Source organism: Arachis stenosperma, chromosome 3 (genome assembly GCF_014773155.1).
Source record: "Arachis stenosperma cultivar V10309 chromosome 3, arast.V10309.gnm1.PFL2, whole genome shotgun sequence".
NCBI classification, from domain to species: Eukaryota; Viridiplantae; Streptophyta; class Magnoliopsida; order Fabales; family Fabaceae; genus Arachis; species Arachis stenosperma.
Window position 1 is genome coordinate 149,964,631 of NC_080379.1, and position 8,654 is coordinate 149,973,284.

At 34.6% G+C, this 8,654-nt stretch overlaps 1 non-coding gene across 1 annotated transcript; it reads left to right on the forward strand.

Moving 5' to 3' along the window:
* Positions 1-1,016: 1,016 nt before the first annotated feature.
* LOC130971066 (small nucleolar RNA R71) lies at positions 1,017-1,120 on the forward strand. The gene has a single exon (XR_009082301.1). It is a non-coding gene; the product is annotated as a small nucleolar RNA R71 (small nucleolar RNA).
* Positions 1,121-8,654: the final 7,534 nt, after the last annotated feature.

Here is an 8,654-nt window from a genome sequence, read left to right on the forward strand (position 1 = left end):
TCAGCTTCATGATAGCTCCTAGATATTGAGCAACTTGCTCTCCAGTTACATCTTCATCCTCTTCAGAGGAAGAATAGTCTTCAGAGCTCATGAATGGCAGAAGGAGATTTAATGGAATCTCTATGGTCTCTATATGAGTCTCAGATTCTTTTAGGTCCTCAATAGGAAACTCCTTCTTTCTTGAGAGACGTCCCATGAGATTTTTCTCATTGGAATTCACGTCCTCTCCTTCCTCTCTAGGTTCGGCCGTGTTGACTATGTCAATGGCCTTGCACTCTCTTTTTGGATTCTCTTCAGTATTGCTTGAGAGAGTACTAGGAGGAGTTTTATTGATTTTCTTACTAAGCTGGCCCACTTGTGCCTCCAAATTTCTGATGGAGGATCTTGTTTCACTCATGAAACTTAAAGTGGCCTTAGACAGATCAGAGACTATGTTTGATAAGTTAGAGGAGCTATGTTCAGAATTCTCTGTCTGTTGCTGAGAAAATGATGGAAAAGGCTTGCTATTGCTAAACCTATTTCTTCCACCATTATTAAAGCCTTATTGAGGCTTTTGTTGATCCTTCCATGAGAAATTTGGATGATTTCTCCATGATGAATTATAGGTGTTTTCATAAGGTTCACCTATGTAATTTACCTCTGCCATTGCAGGGTTCTCAGGATCATAAGCTTCTTCTTCAGAAGATGCCTCTTTAGTACTGTTGGATGCATTTTGCCATCCATTCAGACTTTGAGAAATCATGTTGACTTGCTGAGTCAACATTTTGTTCTGAGCCAATATGGCATTCAGAGCATCAATTTCAAGAACTCCCTTCCTTTGAGGCGTCCCATTATTCACGGAATTCCTCTCAGAAGTGTACATGAACTGGTTATTTACAACCATGTCAATAAGTTCTTGAGCCTCTGTAGACGTTTTCTTTAGATGAATGGATCCACCTGCAGAATGGTCCAGTGACATCTTAGAGAACTCAGATAGACCATAATAGAATATATCTATCATGGTCCATTCTGAAAACATGTCAGAAGGACATCTTTTGGTCATCTGCTTGTATCTTTCCCAAGCTTCATAGAGGGATTCACCATCTTTTTGTTTGAAGGTCTGAACATCCACTCTAAGCTTGCTCAGCTTTTGAGGAGGAAAGAATTTAGCCAAGAAGGTCGTGACCAGCTTATCCCAGGAGTCCAGGCTATCTTTAGGTTGAGAGTCCAACCATGCTCTAGCTCTGTCTCTTACAGTAAAAGGGAAAAGCATGAGCCTGTAAACTTCAGGATTTACTCCATTAGTCTTAATAGTCTCACAGATCTGCAAGAACTCAGTTAAGAACTAGTAGGGATCTTCTGATGGAAGTCCATGAAACTTGTAGTTCTGTTGCATCAGAGCAACTAGTTGAGGTTTCAGCTCAAAATTGTTTGCTCCAATGGCAGGAATTGAGATGCTTCTTCCATCAAATTTGGACGTGGGTTTAGTATAGTCACCAATCATCCTCCTTGCATCATTGTTGTTAGGTTCGGCTACCATCTCCTTTTCTTGTTCGAAAATTTCAGTAAGGTTGTCTCTGGATTGTTGTAATTTAGCTTCTCTTAATTTCCTCTTCAGAGTCCTTTCAGGTTCAGGATCAGTTTCAACACGAATGCATTTTTCCTTGTTCCTGCTCATATGAGAAAGAAGAGAACAGAAAAGGAAGAGGAATCCTCTATGTCACAGTAAAGAGGTTCCTTATTATTAGTAGAAGAAGAAAGGGAATAAGAGTGAAGAAGAATAGAGAATCCAAACACAAGGGTGAGGATAGATGCAGTGATTTGAGATGAAGAGAAGTGTTAGTGAATAAATAAATAAATAGAAGAAGAGGAGAGAGAGATTTTCGAAAATAAATTTTGAAAAGGGGTTAATGATTTTCGAAAATTAAAATAAGAAATAAAATTAAAATTAAAATTTGAAACAATTAATTAATTAAAAAGAATTTTGAAAAAGGGGGAGATATTTTCGAAAATTAGAGAGTGAAAAGTAGTTAGGTGGTTTTGAAAAAGATAAGAAACAAACAAAAAGTTGGTTAGTTAATTGAAAAAGATTTGAAAGTCAATTTTGAAAAGATAAGAAGATAGGAAGATATTTTGAAATCAAATTTTTGAAAAAGATAAAATTTTGAAAAAGATATAATATAAGAGATAAGATAAGATAGATTTAATTTATAAAATTAAAATTAATTACTTAACTAACAAGAAACTAAAAGATAAGATTCTAGAATTTAAAGATTGAACCTTTCTTAACAAGAAAAAGTAACAAACTTTAAATTTTTGAACCAATCACATTAATTGTTAGCATAATTTTCGAAAATAAAGATAAAATTAAGAAAAAGATTTTTGAAAAATATTTTAAAGAATTTTCGAAAATAAATAAGAAAAATGATAAAGATTTAATTTTTGAAAAAGTTTTGAAAAGATAAGATTTTTAAAATTTGAAAATTTGACTTAACTTACAAGAAACAACTAATTTTAAAAATTTTTTTGACTAAGTCAACCCAAATTTTCGAAATTTTGAGAGAAAAAAGGAAAAGATATATTTTTTATTTTTGAATTTTTAATGATGAGTGAGAAAAACATAATTATGACCCAAAACATGAAAATTTTGGATCAAAACACATCATGCATGCAAGAATACTATGAATGTCAAGATGAACACCAAGAACACTTTGAAGATCATGATGAACATCAAGAACATATTTTTGAAAAAATTTTTGATGCAAAGAAAACATGCAAGGCACCAAACTTAGAAATTTTTAATGCTTAGAAAATATGAATGCAAAAATGCACATGAAAAACATCATACAATACAAAACAAGAAAATCTAAAGATCAAACAAGAAGACTTTATCAAGAACAACTTGAAGATCATGAAGAACACTATGAATGCATGAATTTTCGAAAAATGCATAATAATAAGTTTAAAAAAAATGCAATTGACACCAAACTCAAAATTTGACTCAAGACTCAAACAAGAAACACAAAATATTTTTTATTTTTATGATTTTATAATTTTTTTGTATTTTTGTATATTTTTCGAAAACATATTTTGGAAAAAGGGAGTAATGAATTCATAGTCCTCAATCAAAATCCTGTGAATTAGCCATGGCTTAATAGCCAGCCAAGCTAAAACATGTTATATGAAACTCTAGGATTCATTCTTGAAAACTCTGAAAATTTTCGAAAACAGGTGAAAAATTTTGAAAAATATTTTTGAAAACTTTTTTGAAAAGAAAATAAAAAGAAAATTACCTAATCTGAGCAACAAGATGAACTGTTAGTTGTCCAACCTCGAACAATCCCCGGCAACGGCGCCAAAAACTTGGTAGGCAAAATTGTTATCATCAACAATGGCTCCAAAGACTTGGTGCTCTCAAACATAAATCACACTTTGTCACAACTCCGCACAACTAACCAGCAAGTGTACTGGGTCATCCAAGTAATACCTTACGTGAGTAAGGGTCGATCCCACAGAGATTGTTAGTATGAAGCAAGTTATGGTCACCTTGTAAATCTCAGTCAGGCGGATAATAAATGGTTATGAGTTTTCGAATATTAATAATAGATAAACAGAAAGTAAAGATAGAGTTACTCATGTAATTCAATTGTGGGAATTTCAAATAAGTGCATGGAGGTGCTGTGTTCCTTCTGAATCTCTACTTTCCTACTGCTTTTATCCAATCTTTGTCACTCCTTTCTATGGCAAGTTGTATGTAGGGCATCACCGTTGTCAATGGCTACATCCTATCCTCTCAGTGAAAATGGTCCAAATGCTCTGTCACAGCACGGCTAATCATCTGTCGGTTCTCGATCATGTTGGAATAGAATCTCTTGATTCTTTTGCGTTTGTCATCACGCCCAGCAATCGCGAGTTTGAAGCTCGTCACAGTCATTCAATCCCGGAATCCTACTCGGAATACCACAGACAAGGTTAGACTTTCCGGATTCCCATGAATGCCGCCATGAATCTAGCTTATACCACGAAGATTCTGATTAAGGAATCCAAGAGATATGCGCCCGGTCTAAAGTAGAACGGATATGGTTGTCAGTCACGCGTTCATAGGTGAGAATGATGATGAGTGTCACGGATAATCACATTCATCATGTTGAAGTGCAATGAATATCTTAGAACAGGAATAAGCGAAATTGAATAGAAAATAATAGTAATTGCATTAAAACTTGAGGTACAGCAGAGCTCCACACCCTTAATCTATGGTGTGTAGAAACTCCACCGTTGAAAATACATAAGTGATGAAGGTTCAGGCATGGCCGAATGGCCAGCCCCCAATTTCTAAGATTGCATAAACTGATCAAAGATGTCTAATACTATAGTAAATTATCCTATTTATACTAGACTAGTTACTAGGGTTTACAGAAGTAAGTAATTGATGCATAAATCCACTTTCGGGGCCCACTTGGTGTGTGTTTGGGCTGAGCTTGATCTTTACACGAGTTGAGGCTTCTTTTGGAGTTGAACGCCAAGTTGTAACGTGTTTTTGGCGTTCAACTCTGGTTCGTGACGGATTTCTGGCATTTGACTCCAGAATGCAGCATGGAACTGGCGTTGAGCGCCAGTTTACGTCGTCTAATCACTAATAAAGTATGAACTATTATATATTGCTGGAAAGATCTAGATGTCTACTTTCCAACGCCATTAAGAGCACGCCATTTGGAGTTCTGTAGCTCCAAAAAATCCATTTCAAGTGCAGGGAGGTCAGAATCCAACAGCATTAGCAGTCCTTTGTCAGCCTTCTTATAAGAGTTTTGCTCAGGTCCCTCAATTTCAGCCAGAATATACCTGAAATCACAGAAAAACACACAAACTCATAGTAAAGTCCATAAATTTGAATTTAGCATAAAAACTAATGAAAACATCCCTAAAAGTAACTAGATCATACTAAAAACTACCTAAAAACAATGCCAAAAAGCGTATAAATTATCCGCTCATCACGTACGCAATCATTAAAACTACTCTCATTACTTTAATGGAATTTTTATTTTCAAAATATATTTTGTCTAATTAAATAATAAATTTTTTTGAACAAAAATAACTTTACTAATTTGAGAAAATATTTTGTTAAGAAGAATTAGATAATATCTTATATTAGATTAATTTTTTTAAAAAAATAGCAATTGTTTGATGTTTGTCTTTATCTAATTACATATAAAGTTCATATACATGGAGAACTTTTTTAGAAATGTAATTATAGATGTACCTTGCGATACATACAACACTCATCCACCTAATGAAATCATCCATAAATCATAATTATTATTGTTGCCACGTGTCCTTCTTACACAGGTAAGTCAAAATTTGGTTACTCTTGACCGCTATAATAATAATAATACGAGAAAGCCAATGAAAAATTACATCTCAAAAGAGAAATAGAAAAGCGCGATGCGTTCATACGATAATTAAAAGCGCAAAGATAAGATACATAAGATAAGGATACAAAAGATCACAAGGGATATATATATATATATATATATATATATATATATATATATATATATATAAGTATAATAGCCAAAAGAATACTAGTCACAGCTCGTGGAGTTTAGACTAACTAGTTATATACAGACTTAATAGAATATTTTATTTAAAATAGCATCTACATCCTGTCTTTCAAGTTTAGCCTTTAAGGCAACCAAATATAAAGTGCAAAAGTGAGAAAACTACATGATAATCAAAATACAAAAAGATACCAAAAGATCATCCGCTTTGTCACCATCCCTCAACTCACCGATGTGGATTACGACCTGCATCTGAAAAATAACAACAGAATATGGTATGAGAACCGGAGATTCTTAGTATAGTAACAGTGCCCAATATGTAAGATATAAGGTTTTGGGATGTCAAAAACAATCCTAGAACTTCACATCAAATAGATATTCAAGTTTAACGAAATATAAAATATAAATCATAATAAGGATATTCTAACTTAGGGGATTTCTAAGTTCTAACTAAACTAGTCAACGCTGTCACACAGCTTTTACCAACCTACCCTCCGTGCGATCCCATCGTCACCGTCTACCAATCCTCCTCAATGCCAGTAAAACACATTTAATGCAAACAAGTAAAGCACAAATATTATATATATATAGCAGGTAAATCAACTAGCATTTAGGCATGTTATTCAAATAAGCACAACTCAAGTAATCAAAGCAAGCAAGCATGTAAAAGATGCATATGATGAATCTCTATCTTATTTGGCTCGTGATATCACTTGTCGGTTTAAAATGCCAACTTGACACATCTCTGAGATGTTGCCTTTCTGCCATGACTAGGGTTATAGTGCCCTACTCACTCTTTCCAGTACCCAACATTTTATCTTGCACCTCGTGAATTATAGTGTCAGGCACACTCTTTCGGATTATAGTGAACTCGGGCACTCTAGCGGTAGAAAGGTTGTATGAGTGGGAAACTAGCTCAGTCCTCACATCTCAACGTAGGTGGGAGACTGCCTCGACCCCTATGCCGGCACCGCTATCTTGGCAAGCACGAGACTACCACAGCCCTTACTCAAGCTGCATAGTGACTTACCAAAATAATGTATGTCACAAATACATAATTAGTCTCAGAGGTCACTACTCATAGCACAAGTCTATTTATACTTATCCCCTTAACCATAATCATTCATTATCAAGTTTCAATCTCATCATCCATCCGCAATATCACAAGTTCATTATCAACCCGGCTCCCCATCAGCTCATAAGACAATTTCACCTAATTGACATACCAAGCCTAATTCACCATCTTCTAAACCTATATATAAATTTACTATCTCAAATCATAAACTCATCTATACTAGTCTTAGAGCCTAATCACTAGCTATAAATCTTAATGAGAAGTTAAAGAAGTTTGGAAAATTAGAGAACTCTTAAAAATGAAGAAAAACATATTTTCAGCAAAATAGGAGTTTTGTGTACGCTAACCCCTGTCCCACGTATGCACAAGTCAAAATTTGGACGTCTGTATACGCGGCACCCTGTTCGCGTACGCGAGTGTTCCAAAACATAATGGAATGCTCGCGTTGCATGTTACAATTCACGTACGCAAGCCTTGTAATTGCATACTCGCATACGCAAGCTTGTGTCCATGTACGCGAGACCCCCAGACAGTGGAGAATGCTCGCGTTGCATGCATAGTCTCGTGTACGCAAGCCTTGTGAGACTTGGAAAAACTTTAATTCTTTAAAGTTGCAAAAATCAGATTTTTATACCAAACTTCAAATGCTCATAACTTCCTCTACAAAATTTTATTTTCCTCAAACTTTATATAATTTTAAAGCTCTTGAAATCATCTTTAATTTAAAACAAAAATCACTCAATTCAAAATTCGAGGCTCAAGTTATGATCTGTCAAAGTTCATTAAAAACGAGTTTTACAAAACCATACAACATTCTCTAGTTTTCAAAACTTCCAAAACCAAACCAATCAAAACCTACTCAATTTCATCAAAAACACTACCACACACTACAATTTACCATTTCATTGCACTTCAATCATTTTCATACTTATTTTCCTCAATCTTTTCACCTTTTTTCACTATAATTCAACAAAACCACAAACTTTCAAATCAAGATATCAATATCAACAATTTTGCACAATTCAACCAATCATAAATGACATTCATCCTATCTCATCTTCAATCCTTACAATTATCATTATTCAACCCCAATATCAATACTCAATATCATTCATTAACAACAATATCATAATCTCATCAAAATCATCACATGCATCAAATCATCATACATCATCAATCCAACAATTATCAACAACCAATTCAATTATATCTTAAGGTCCACTAGTCTAAGTGTCACGAAACATTACATATTACATAGAGAAAACCAAAACCATACCTTGACCGATTCCCAATATGCATCAAAATACCAAATTGAGTCTGAACAAGCCTCAATCACCAACAATAAGCCAAAGCTCCGAATCAACTCCAACAATCACAATTTCAAGCTATGCACAAGTAATATTCCCAACATAAATCCTAGGATTCATCAAAAATCATAATTTTATGAGGGTTTAAGGCAATATTATCTTACCCACTGTAAATTGGGGTGAAACCCAAAAATTTTTCACTATTGGTTGGCACCTAAACAACCAAATCACAAAAAATCACTCAAAACCAAAATCTTAAATTCGAAATTCACAAGGGCTGAGAACTAGGCAGAGATTTTCAAAAATCTTACCATAATACCTCGTTATAATTGACGGGCTCGGCGAAAGCTTCACGTGGCCGCAAATGGGACGCGAATCGGAGCACTGTAACTCAAGATACAAGCAAATGAAGATGAAAGTGAATAGTATTTCTTCTCCTTTCTCTCTCTCAATTTCCAACTGCTAGGTTTAGTGTGTGTGTGTGAGTTATGAGCTAGTTTGGCTAACTAAAATTGTTTATATATGTGGGTTTGGGCCCAACTTGGGTCTGATCCAACCTGTTAGCGTTTTTGGCTCGTTTTGCTTAACTTTAGGCCAAACATTTAGAATTAGTGCCCGATTTTCAACTTTAAATATTTTTCTAAGTTTTTTTTTATAGTTTTTATTACTCTCGCGTGGTACCAAAACCGGACAGATTTAAGCCGATACTGCTGGCTACAGTACGCATTTTTACGCATA